Here is a 13,229-nt window from a genome sequence, read left to right as displayed (position 1 = left end):
TAGGGACAATAGTGAGCTACAGTTCTTTCAGAAAGTATTCACATCCCTTGACTTTTTCCACATTGTGTTGTGTAACAGCCTGAATTTAAAAGGATTAAATCGGGATGTTTTTGTCACTGGCTTACACACAATACCCCATAATGTCAAGGTGGAATTATGTAAAAAAAAAAAAAAGACATTTTAAAAAAGAACATAAAAATAATAGAAAAATAAATTCATAAATTCATTTAAAATAAAAATCTGAAATATCTTGGTCAGTAAGTTTTCAAACTCTTAGTTATGGGAAGGTAATTAGTTCAGGAGTAAAAATGCGCTTAACAAGTCATATAATAAGTTGTATGGACTCACTCTGTGTGCAATAGTGGTGTTTAACCTGATTTTTGAATGGCTCTCTCATCTCTGTATCCCACACAAACAATTATCTGTAAGGTCCCTCAGTCGAGCAGATACATTTCAAACACAGATTCAACTACAAAGACCAGGGAGGTTGTACAATGCCTCACAAAGAAAGGCACCTATTGCAGACATTGAATATCCCTTTGAGCATGGTGAAGTTATTAATTACACTTTGTATGGTGTATCAATACACCCGGTCACTTCAAAGATACAGGCGTCCTTCTAATTCATTTTCCAGAAGGAAACCGCTCAGGGATCTCACCATGAGGCCAAAGGTGACTTTAATAACTTCTTTCTATCTAGGGCGCGCAATTTTAACATTTGGCAAAATATGCGTACCCATTTTAAACTGCCTATTTCTCAGCCCCCGAAACTAGAATATGCATATAATAGTCAGATTAGGATAGAAACACTCTGAAGTTTCCAAAACTGTAAGAATTTTGTCTGTAGTTAAACAGAACTGAATATGCAGGTGAAAACCTGAGAAAATTTCAAGCAGGAAGTGGCACTCATTGAGAGCTCTGTGTTCCAATGCCTTCCTATCGCATAGTGTGAAGTCTCATCAATAAGACCTTCTTTTCTATGTCTTCCCTAAGGTGTCAACAGCCTTTAGACGTAGTTTCAGGCCTTTATTTTGAAGGATGACAACTGCAAGAGCACATTGGGTAATGGACAGGTGGGGCTCTCCGGTGATTTTTGCACAAATCTGAAAGGTAGCCATTGTCTCTCTCGCTCCTAGTGAAAAGCCAACTGTCCCGGTTGATTATTATCGAATAGATATGTGAAAAACACCCTGAAGTTGGATCAAAAACAACGTTTGACATGTTTATGTGGACATTATGGATATAATTGTGATTTTTTCCGCCGTTGTCGCGAACGCTTTTTCCAGTGGATTACGTGATGACGCATCAAACAAACGGAGTATTTGGATATAAAACATATCTTTATGGAACAAAAGGAACATTTGCTGTCTAACTGGAGTCTCATGAGTGAAACCAACGAAGATCAACAAAGGTAAGCGATTATTTTATGCTTTGCTGTTTTTTGTTACCGAGTTACCTGGCGTTAGCTGTTCTTATTGTTTTGTCGAGCGATCGATACATTTACACAAATGCAAGTATTGCTTTCGCGGGAAAGCATAATTTCAAAATCTGAGACGACAGATGGATTAACAAAAGGCTAAGCTGTGTTTTGCAATATTGTACTGTGATTTCATGAAATTATATTTTATGATTAGCCTCTGGCGCTAGGCTACGCTATGCTAGTCAGGGTTTTTAATGACAGAAATCCCGGATCCGGGATGGGGATTTCAGAAAGGATAAACAGGTTAATGCCTGTGATAGAGAAAAACTGATGATGGATCAACAACATTGTACTTACTCCACAATACTAACCCAATTGACAGAGTGAGAAGAAGGAAGCCTGTACAGAATAAAAACATTCCAAAACATGCATCCTGTTTACAACAATGCACTAAAGTAATACTGCAAAAAATGTGTTGTGTTTGGGCAAATCTGATACAACACTTACTTAGTACCACTCTCCATATTTTCAAGCAGTGTTGACTGCATCATGTTATGGGTATGCTTGTAATCGTTAATGACTGGGGAGTTTTTCAGGATAAAAAATAAACGGAACGGAGCTAAGCACAGGTAAAATCCTAGAGGAAGCCTGTTTCAGTCTGCCAGACACTGGGAGATTAATTCAAATTTCAGCAAGACAATAACCAAAAGCAAAAGGCCAAATCTACACTGGAGTTGCTTACCAAGAAGACAGTGGATGTTCCTGAGTGGCCGAGTTACAGTTTTTACTTAAATCTGCATAAACATCTATGGCAAGACTTGAAAATGGTTGTCTAGCAATAATCAACAACTCATTTTACAGCGCTTGAAGAATTTGAAAAGAATAATGATCAAATAATATACAATCCAGGTGTGCAAAGCGCTTAGAGACTCACAGCTGTAATCGCTGCCAAAGGTGATTCTAACATGTATTGGCTCAGTGGTGTGAATACTTCATATATTTGCAAACTTTTCTAAAAACATGTTTTCACTTTGGCATGATTGGTTATTGTGTATAGATAGGTGAGAATTTTTAAAAAATTCATTATGGATTCAGGCTGTAACACAACAAAATGTGGAATAAGCACTGTATACCCTCATGTATTGGCTACACTAAGCATGGGACTGTGTGATGACATGGCCAAGTATTGCACCATTGCGTCGGGTGTCAAACTGTTACTGCTTGGTATGCGCTCCGCTCCATAACGATTTGATCAGCCGTCATGTCTTTTTTTATATTATCAACTGTTGTTAATGATCCTCAGRAGCAGCCACAACACAGTGTTTACAGAGGAAGAAAATTAATGTAAACTAAACAATGGAATGGTAATGTAGGCTATACCAACTGAAGGGAACTAACAGTAAATTGGCAGTTGAATYTGTGTGATTATTAGGCCTACTGACGGTCGATACTGATTGTGGCTATTATTTAATAGGATAGAAATAGGATACAGAGAAAGTCGGGGTAGCCTTTAATTAAGACATTCGAGAGTGCCCATCCCTGCAAGTTAAAAGGCTGTACATCTTAAATTCTGTATAATGGCAGAARATTTCATAAACTTTACTGTGGGAAAGTATGTTGATYTGCTTCAGTTTGCTGCCATATMYCTTTTTTTCACATTTGTCTCCAGCGATTATAAGGTCAAATAGATCTTAAACAAGCGTCATTTATATTTACAATTTCCGAACAAATTACTAATTGACCTACAGCTCGTCTTCTCAATAACTATATTTATGAATTACAGTGCACGGAGAAGGGTGCTATCTCTAGCTTTTTCCACTTGGACCRGCCAGGTTCTCAAGACCTTATTTATGGGTTTCCTCTCGCGTAAAAGTGGTGGAATTATGAGGGAATAAAGTCAAGGTCAGAATACGGCGTATCTGTAGATACACCTCCGACACACCTCGATTCATTCAATCTCCACGTCAAATGAAGCTGGCACTGGTGCTGACCAGCCATTCAGCCAGCRGTGCTGAACAGATGATGCTCCCCAGCTAGTTGCTCTATCCACAAGGTCAGGGCCAGAGCAAGAGTCCACTGCCTAGGAAGATAGSTAGCTATAATGGGTTGGCAATAATGGGTTGGCCCCATGCAGCATGGTTTGGCCCCATGCAGCTGTGCAGCCTGCTGGAATAAAACATTTCATGATTTGCTGTAGGCCTATATTCAAGCAGGCTGCACATCTGCATGGGGCCAACCCATTATTGTTTCGAACGTATTTTGTACATAATGTTGGTCTCTTATGACTGAAAAGAGCTTCTGGACATCAGAACAGCGATTACTCACCTCAAACTGGACGAAGCTGTTTTTCTGAGTCTGAGGCAAAGGATATACTGCTTCCCCGAGACCAGGCCCAAATCCCTGTCATTCGTGTGACGAAAAGACGGAAATACAAGGGGCGGAGGTCGGGGTGCCTTGCGAGAATTCGTCGGCGAGTGGGTAAACCGCCTCTACCATCCGTATTATGGCCAACGTGCAATCACTGGAAAATAATGGATGATCTACGATCAAGACTATCCTACCAACGGGACAATAAAAAGTTGGGCTGACAACAACGGATAATATAGAGCTGGGTGGGTTTCCGTGCATCGGCAGGACAGAGCAGCTACGTCTGGTAAGACGAGGGGTGGGGTGTGTGTCTATTTGTCAATAACAGCTGGTGCCGATGTCTAATATTAAAAGTCTCAAAGTATTGCTCGCCTGAGTGAGTAACCTCATGATAAGCTGTAGACCACACCATCTATCCAGTTTTCATCTATATTATTTGTAGCCGTGCACTTACCACCACAAACCGATGCTGCACTAAGCCGCACCAACGAGTTGTATAAGGCCATAAGCAAACAAAATGCTCATCCGGAAGCAGTGCTCCTGGTGGCCAGGGACTTTAATGCAGGGAAACTTAAATCTGTTTGACTAATTTCTACCAGCATGTCCAATGTGCAACCAGAGGGAAAAAACTCTAGACCACCTTTACTCCACACACAGAGATGCATAGAAAGCCTCCTCCACCCTCCATTTGTCAAATTTGACCATATTCTCACTCCTGATTCCTACTTAAAAGAAAAAACTAAAGCAGGAGTACCAGTGACACGCTCAATATGGAAGATAAAATGATGCAGATGCTACGCTACAGGACTGTTTTGCTTGCACATACTGGATGTTCTGTGATTCATCCAATGGCATTGAGGAGTATACCACCAGTCCCCGGTCATTCAATATGTGCATCGACATGCCACAGTGACCGTACGTACATATCCCAACCAGAAGCCATGGATTACAGGCAACATCCGCACAAAGCTAAAGGCTAGAGCTGCCACTTACAAGGAGCAGGACACTAATCCAGACGTTTATAAGAAATTCCGCTATGCCCTCAGACGAACAAGTGTAATAAAGGACAAGGATTGAATCCATATACACCGGCTCTGACCCTCGTCGGATGTGGCAGGGTTGCAAACTTATAGACTACAAAGGAAACCAGCCGCGAGCTGCCCAGCGATGCGAGCCTACCAAACGAGTTAAATGCCTTCTCTTCTCGTACAAGAAAGCGAAGGGTAACCTGCCTAAATGACTACCGCCCTGTAGCACTCACGTCGTAGCCATGAAGTGCTTGAGTGCTTTGAAAGTGGTCATGACTGACATCTACACCATCCTCCCGGATACCCTAGACACACTCCAATTCGCATACCCCCACAGACACAGATGACACATATCAATCGCACTCCACACTGCCCTTTCCCACCTGGACAAAAGGAACACCTATGTGAGAATGCTGTTATTGACTACACTCAGCATTCAACACCATAGTGCCCACAAAGCTCATCACTAAGTTAAGGACCCTGGACTAAACACCTACCTTGCAACTGGATCTTTGACTTCTGACGTTGTGCCCACAGTGGGTAAGGGTAGGCAACAACACATCCGCCACACTGATCCTCAACACAGGGGCCCCTCAGGGGTGCGTGCTTGTCCCTCTTGTACTCCCTGTTCACCCATGACTGCGTGGCCAAGCATGACCAAAACCATCAATAAGTTTGTTGACCACACAACAGGGTAGCCTGATCACCGTCAAAGATGTACAGAATTAGGAGGAGTCAGACCTGGCAGCGTTGTGCCAGGACAAACAACCCTCTCCTCAATGTGAGCAAGGCAAAGGAGTGATCGTGGGACTAACAGATAGAGGGCAGAACACCCCCATTAACATCGACGGGGTGTAGTGGTGGGTCGAGAGTTAAGATACCTTGGTGTCCACACACCAACAAAACTAATTGGTGCAAACACACCAAGACAGTCGTGAGATACAGCACGACAAAGCCTTTTCCCACACAGGAGACTGAAAAGATTGGCATGGATTCCCAGATCCTCAAAAAGTTCTACAGCTGCACCATCGAGAGCATCCTAACCGTTGCATCACCCCGGTATGGCAACTGCTCGGCATCCGACTAAGGCTCTACAAGAGGGTAGTGCATATGGCCAGTACATCACTGGGGCCAAGCTTCCTGCCATCCAGGACCTATATACTAGGCAGTGTCAGAGGAAGGTGCAAAAATTGTCAAAAACTCCAGTCGGCAAGCAGTACCGGAGTGCAAAGTCTAGTTAACAGCTTCTAACCCCAAGCCATAAGACTGCTGAACAATTAATCAAATGGCCACTCGTACTATTTGCATTGACCCCCCCCCTTTTGTTTTTACGCTGCTACTCGCAATTATCATGCATAGTCCTTTACCCTACCGTCACTTTAATGGAGAAGGAAATAAATCAGCTTTAAATGATGGCTGCAGACAGACATCTGGGCGGAAATGGGCCCGGGTTGTTGTGTTGTGAAGAAGTCCTCGGTCTTCTGACATGGCTGATCTGCTGCAGTGCAATCTACATCATCACCAGTCATTTTCTTTGAAATCCATGAAGGGGAGTGAACAAGGGCACATTTTGGGAGATAGACGGATTGGGATGCACTGCGGTACCATTTGACAGTCCGCACTTGCATGTTGAACAGTCAATTTAAATGTGTAGAAGGACTCTGCTGAATTCCAAAAATGACTCCATTACATAAAACAGTACTGTTCTACAGTGGGGAGAACAAGTATTTTGATACACTGCCGATTTTGCAGGTTTTCCTAACTTACAAAGCATGTAGAGGTCTGTAATTTTTATCATAGGTACACATCAACTGTGAGAGACGGAATCTAAAACAAAAATCCAAAAATCACATTGATGATTTTTAAGTAATTCATTTGCATTTTTTGCATGACATAAGTATTTGATCACCTACCAACCAGTAAGAATTCCGGCTCTCACGACCTGTAAGTTTTCTTTAAGAAGCCCTCCTGTTCTCCACTCACATTACCGTATTAACTGCACCTGTTTGAACTTGTTACCTGTATAAAAGACACCTGTCCACACACTCAATCAAACAGACTCAAACTCTCCACAATGGCCAAGACCAGAGAGCTGTGTAAAATCAGGGATAAAATTGTAGACCTGCACAAGGCTGGGACGGGCTACAGGACAATAGGCAAGCAGCTTGGTGAGAAGGCAACAACTGTTGGCGCAATTATTAGAAAATGGAGAAGTTCAAGATGACGGTCAATCACCCTCGGTCTGGGCTCCATGCAAGATCTCACCTCGTGGGGCATCAATGATCATGGAGGAAGGTGAGGGATCAGCCCAGAACTACACGGGCAGGACCTGGTCAATGACCTGAAGAGAGTTGGGACCACAGTCTCAAAGAAAACCATTAGTAACACACTACGCCGTCATGGATTAAAATCCTGCAGCGCACGCCAAGGTCCCCCTCTCAAGCCAGGCATGTCCAGGCCCGTCTGAGTTTGCGAATGACCATCTGGATGATCCAGAGGAGGAATGGAGAAGGTCATCTGGGTCTTGATGAGACAAAAAATAGAGCTTTTTGGTCTAAAACTCACTCGCCGTGTTGGGGAAGAAGAAGGATGAGTACAACCCCAAGAACACCCTCCAACCGTGAAGCATGGAGGTGGAAACATCATTCTTTGGGGATGTTTTTCTGGCAAAGGGGACAGGACGACTGCACCGTATTGAGGGGAGGATGGATGGGCCAATGTATCGCGAGATCTTGGCCAACACCTCCTTCCCTCAAAAAGAGCATTGAAGAATGGGTCGTGGCTGGGTCTTCCAGCATGACAACGACCCAAAACACACAGCCAGGGCAACTAAGAGTGGCTCCGTAAGAAGCATCTCAAGGTCCTGGAGTGGCATAGCCAGTCTCCAGACCTGAACCCAATAGATAATTTTGGAGGAGCTGAAAGTCCGTATTGCCCAGCGACAGCCCCGAAACCTGAAGGATCTGGCAGAAGTCGTTATGGAGGAGTGGGCTAAAATCGCGTGCAGCAGTGTGTGCAAACCTGGTCAAGAACTACAGGAACGTATGATCTCTGTAATTGCAAACAAAGGTTCTGTACCAAATATTAACTTCTGCTTTTCTTGATGTATCAAATACTTATGTCATGCAAATAAAATGCAAATGAATTATTAAAAATCATACAATGTGATTTTCTTGGTTTTTGTTTTAGATTCCTCTTCACCAAGTTGACGTGTACTATGATAAAATTACAGAACCTGCTAATGCTTTGTAAGTAGGAAACCTCCATCCAAGCCAGTGTATCAATACTTGTTCCCTCCACTGTGTACACTTGGTCTTGGGGATCAGCAATGTTCATTACGTACACACATAGAAAAGCATCGTGTCACTTTGGAATGAACCCTGATCATCGACTGTAAGATCCCTGAGTGGCTGGAGTGGTGCTAGCACATTACATTACAAAATTTCTCAATTTGTGTCTCTGAAAGAACGTTCCTTTTTTGCTGAGCAACTTAATGATGAATCCAGCATAATGAAACTGCTATCAGCGGCAATTGCCCTTCGACCACGAACGCTCACGACATTGTAAACTTGTGGCATAAAAGACTCTCGTGCATTTACATGCCTATCCGGTACATGTCAATTAGTGGCCTGTTATTCATAGTGTTGCTGACACCTGGCAGTTTCATGTGCATCGCTATTAAGAGTGCCTATGTAAACTATCATTGTTGCGCTGCTGTGGCCATGTAGTTCATTGTGCTGTGGCCTGTATTCATTGTGCATGTATTATTATTGTGCATTATGCACGTTATTGTGTGGCCTTTAGTTGGATTGTGCTAGTGTTTGTCTCGTCGTAGATGTTCACTTGTACTCAGATAGCCAATTCATTCAAAATTGTGATCTAGTAAGTTCTGTGGCCATGCATGATGTGTTGGCGCCATGTAACTCAATATTGCTGTGCAGTAGCATTTTTTTAATCTTGTGCCATGTCTTATAGTTGGGGTGCCATTCTGTCATTGCTTGCTGTCGGCCTAGCATCAGTTTTTTGACTGTGCATGTAGGTACATTGTCGTCGCGCATGTAGTTCATTGTGCCTGTGGCGCCATGTAGTTCTTGTGCCGTGCCTGTAGTTCACTGTGGCTGTGGCCCTTGTGTTCATGTGCTGTGGCGCCTGTAGTTCATTGTGCTGTGGCCATGTTAGTTCATTGTGCGTGGCCATTGTTTCTTGGCCGTGGCCCTGTAGTTCATTGTGCTGTGGCCCTGTAGTTCTATAGTGCGCTGTGCCCTGTAGTTCATTGTGCTGTGCCATGTAGTTCATTGTGCTGTGGCCCTGTAGGTCATTGTCCGGGCCCTGTGTCATGTGCTGTGGCCATGTAATTCATTGTGCTGTGGCCATGTAGTTCTATGCGTGGCCATGTTCATTGTGCTGTGGCCACATAGTTCATTGTGCTGTCCTGTAGTTCATTGTGCTTTGGCCCTGTAGTTCATTGTGCTGTGGACATGTAGTTCATTGTGCTGTGGCCCTGTAGTATTAGCGCTGTGGCCCTGTAGTTCATTGTGCTGTGGCCCTGTATTCATTGTGCTGTGACCATGTATTCATGTTGCTGTGCCCTGTAGTTCTTGCTGGCCCTGTAGTTCATGTGCTGTGCCCGTAGTTCATTGTTCTGTGGCCATGTAGTTCATTGTGCTGTGGCCATGTATTCATTGTGCTGTGGCCATGTAGTTCATTGTGTGTGCCCTGTAATTCATTGTGCTGTGGCCATGTATCATTGTGCTTGGCCCGTAATTCATAGTGCTGTGGCCCTGTAGTTCATTGTGCTGTGGCCATGTAGTTCATTGTGCTGTGGCCATGTAGTTCATTGCTTGTGGCCATGTAATTCATTTGTGCTGTGGCCCTGTAGTTCATTGTGCTGTGGCCATTGTAGTTCATTGTGCTGTGGCCCTGTAATTCATTGTGCTGTGGACATGTTCTTGTTGCGTGGCCCCTGTAGTTCATTGTGCTGTGGCCCTGTAGTTCATTCTGTGGCCTGTAGTTCATTGTGCTGTGGCCCTGTAGTTGCATCATAGCGCTGTGGCCCTGTAGTTCATAGCGCTTGTGGCCATGTAGTTCATAGTGCTGTGCCATGAGTTCATTGTGCTGTGGCCTGTATTCATAGTGCTGTGGCATGTAATCATTGTGCCGTGGCCATGTAGTTCATTGTGCTGTGGCCCTGTAATTATTGTGCTGTGGCCATTATTCTAGTGCTGTGGGCCTGTGTTATTGCTTGTGGCCCTGTAGTTCTTGTGCTGTGGCCCTGTAGTTCATTGTGCTGTGGCCATGTAGTTCATTGTGCTGTGGCCATGTAGTTCATTGTGCTGTGGCCATGTAGTTCATTGCTGTGGCCAGTTAATTCATTGTGCTGTGGCATGTATTCATTGTGCTGTGGCCCTGTAGTTCATTGTGCTGTGGCCCTGTAATTCATGTGTGCTGTGGCCATGTAGTTCATTGTGCTGTGGCCATGTATTCATTGTGCTGTGGCCATGTAATTCATTGGTGCTGTGGCCATGTAGTTCATAGCGCTGTGGCCATGTAGTTCATAGTGCTGTGGCCATGTAGTTCATTGTGCTGTGGCCCTAGTTCATTGTGCTGTGGCCCTGTAGTTTCATTGTGCGTGGCATGTAGTTCATTGTGCTGGGCCATGTAATTCATTGTGCCGTGGCCCTGTAATTCATTGTGCTGTGGCCACATAGTTCATGTGCTGTGGCCCTGTAGTTCATTGTGCTGTGGCCCTGTAGTTCATTGTGCTGTGGCCATGTAGTTCATAGCTGCTGTGGCCATGTAGTTCATAGTGCTGTGGCCATGTGTATTTGCTGTGGCCTGAATCTGTGCTGTGGCCCATAGTTCATTGTGCTGTGGCCTGTAGTTCATTGTGCTGTGGCCATGTTAGTCATTGTGCCTGGTGCCATGTAGTTCATTGTGCTGTGGCCATGTAGTTCATTGTGCTGTGCCATGTAATTCATTGTGCTGTGGTCCTGTATTCATTGTGCTGTGCCCTGTAGTTCATAGCGCTGTGGCCATGTAGTTCATAGTGCTGTGCATGTAGTTCATAGTTTGCCGTGGCCATGTGTTCATTGTGCTGTGGCCATGTAGTTCATTGTGCTGTGGCCATGTAGTTCATTGTGCTGTGGCCCATGTAGTTCATTGTGCTTGGCCCTGTAGTTATGCTGTGCCATAGTTCTTGTGCTGTAGTTCTTGTGCTGTTGCCCTGTATTCATTGTGTGTGGCCTGAGTTCATTGTGCTGTGGCCATGTAGTTCATTGTGCTGTGGCCATGTAATTCATTGTGCTGTGGCCCAGTAGTTCATACGCTGTGGCCATGAAGTTCATAGTGCTGTGGCCATGTAGTTCATATGCGTGCCATGTAGTTCTGTGCCGTGCCCTGTAGTTCATTGTGCTTGGATGTAGTTCATGGCTGTGGCCATGTAGTTCATGTGCTGTGGCCATGTATTTCTTCGTGCTGTGGCCCTGTAATTCATTGTGCTGTGGCCCATGTTCATTGTGCTGTGGCCCTGTAGTTCATTGTTTGCGCTGTGCCATGTAGTTCATTAGTGCGTGGCCATGTAGTCCATTTGGCTGTGGCATGTAGTTCATTGTGCTGTGGCCATGTAATTCATTGTGCTGTGGCATGTAATTCATTGTGCTGTGCGCCTGTAGTTCATAGCGCTGTGGCCATAAGTTCATAGTGCTGTGGCCATGTATTCATAGTGCCGTGGCCATGTAGTTCATTGTGCTGTGGCCTGTAGTTTCATTGTGCCGTGGCCCTGTAATTCATTGTGCTGTGGCCATGTAGTTCATGTGCCGTGGCCATGTAGTTCATTGTGCTGTGGCCCTGCAGTTCATTGTGCTGTGGCCCTGTAGTTCATTGTGCTGTGGCCATGAGTTCATTGTGCTGTTGGCCACATAGTTTCATTGTGCTGTGCCATGTTAATTCATAGTCTCACCCCTGAAAGTGGAAGGTAACTCTCCAGCCATGATGGATGAAGATTGAAGCATCTCTCTTAGGGCTCACTGGTAGTTGAATTTGAAGATGAAGCTTCTCTCTTAGGGCTCACTGGTAATTGAAGTTGAAGGGTCCGGAGCTGAAGGGGTTTTAAAGCCCTGGAAACCGCTGTGGAAGTTCTGATGATGGTGGTGACCTGCCTGCTGGCTCTCTGTGTCCATGGCGTCCTCGCCATGGTCAAACGTCTGCCTCATCTCTGCACAGGCACACGGACAGACACAACAACAATGTTAAAGCTAGAATCKTTAATTGAAACAATAACAGAACTGTCACTCAGCTTCTGTTTTGGAAAAAGGTTATGGATTGGCCTGGAGAAATGTAACCAACTCCTAGACAACTCTATCAATTCATAGACCAAATTATAGTTGTAATCTTTTTTTGAGGCTATACAGTGTTTGATTACATTMAAAAGTAWAACAAGCTTATACTATTGTTTCTGATGAGGTGTGACAGTTYAACAAAGCTCAAAGGCATTRATAAYTTATATTCTTCAAGAATCAGTGGATATATACCYTATAATATATAAGTCCCAAAATGGATATAGCAACTATGGAGTCTAGCTTTATGCCACCCACCAGAGAGCATCAATGGACRGAGTGGAAGAAATCAGCGTTTTAAAACTGTGAAAGACTAGTTCAAAACACAGAGGTCGAGAGCAGTTAAGATGCCTAGACAAGAGTCTAGACAGTTTATATGATGTTAATTGAAAGGGTAGGTAGACAGCCCTGAGTCCTTACCAATAGCATGAGACAAGGGTATTGCTAAATCAATACAATTCTAAAGCAGAAATTMAATAACCATTGAGGTTTGACCATCKAGCAGGAAGTGGAGGAAAAGGGGTGGTTGAGAGAAGGTTAAGAGGAGGTTAAGATGATGATACAGTATGCAGAAAGAAGTGCTAGAAGTACACTAAAAGTGAAATTGGAATCTCATGACGTATTGGCTTGTAGATGAAGTATTAATATTTCTGCTGCTTTGAAAATTTATTTATTTATTTATTTATTTTATTTTATTTTATTTATTTTACCGTTATTTTACCAGGTAAGTTGACTGAGAACACGTTCTCATTTGCAGCAACGACCTGGGGAATAGTTACAGGGGAGAGGAGGGGGATGAATGAGCCAATTGTAAACTGGGGATTATTAGGTGACCGTGATGGTTGAGGGCCAAAATGCACTATAGAGAACTAAGTAAGGGCGTAACGGTACACGTATTCCAATACGTACTGAACCCTAAAACTTGGGCCTGTACAGAGTTGTGAATGATGACCTGTGGTATATCAGATAATCGCTGGAACAAGCGTAACAGCTGCCAATGGGGAGTAACCCTGGCCCATATGACATTTACCTGGATCAGTGAGCACTACCTTGTCCTGGGTACAATTAACTTCTTCTCAAC

The sequence above is a fragment of the Salvelinus sp. IW2-2015 genome, linkage group LG36 (genome assembly GCF_002910315.2).
Source record: "Salvelinus sp. IW2-2015 linkage group LG36, ASM291031v2, whole genome shotgun sequence".
Lineage (NCBI taxonomy): Eukaryota > Metazoa > Chordata > Actinopteri > Salmoniformes > Salmonidae > Salvelinus > Salvelinus sp. IW2-2015.
The sequence above is the reverse complement of the archived record's forward strand: the minus strand, read 5'-3'. Positions refer to the sequence as shown.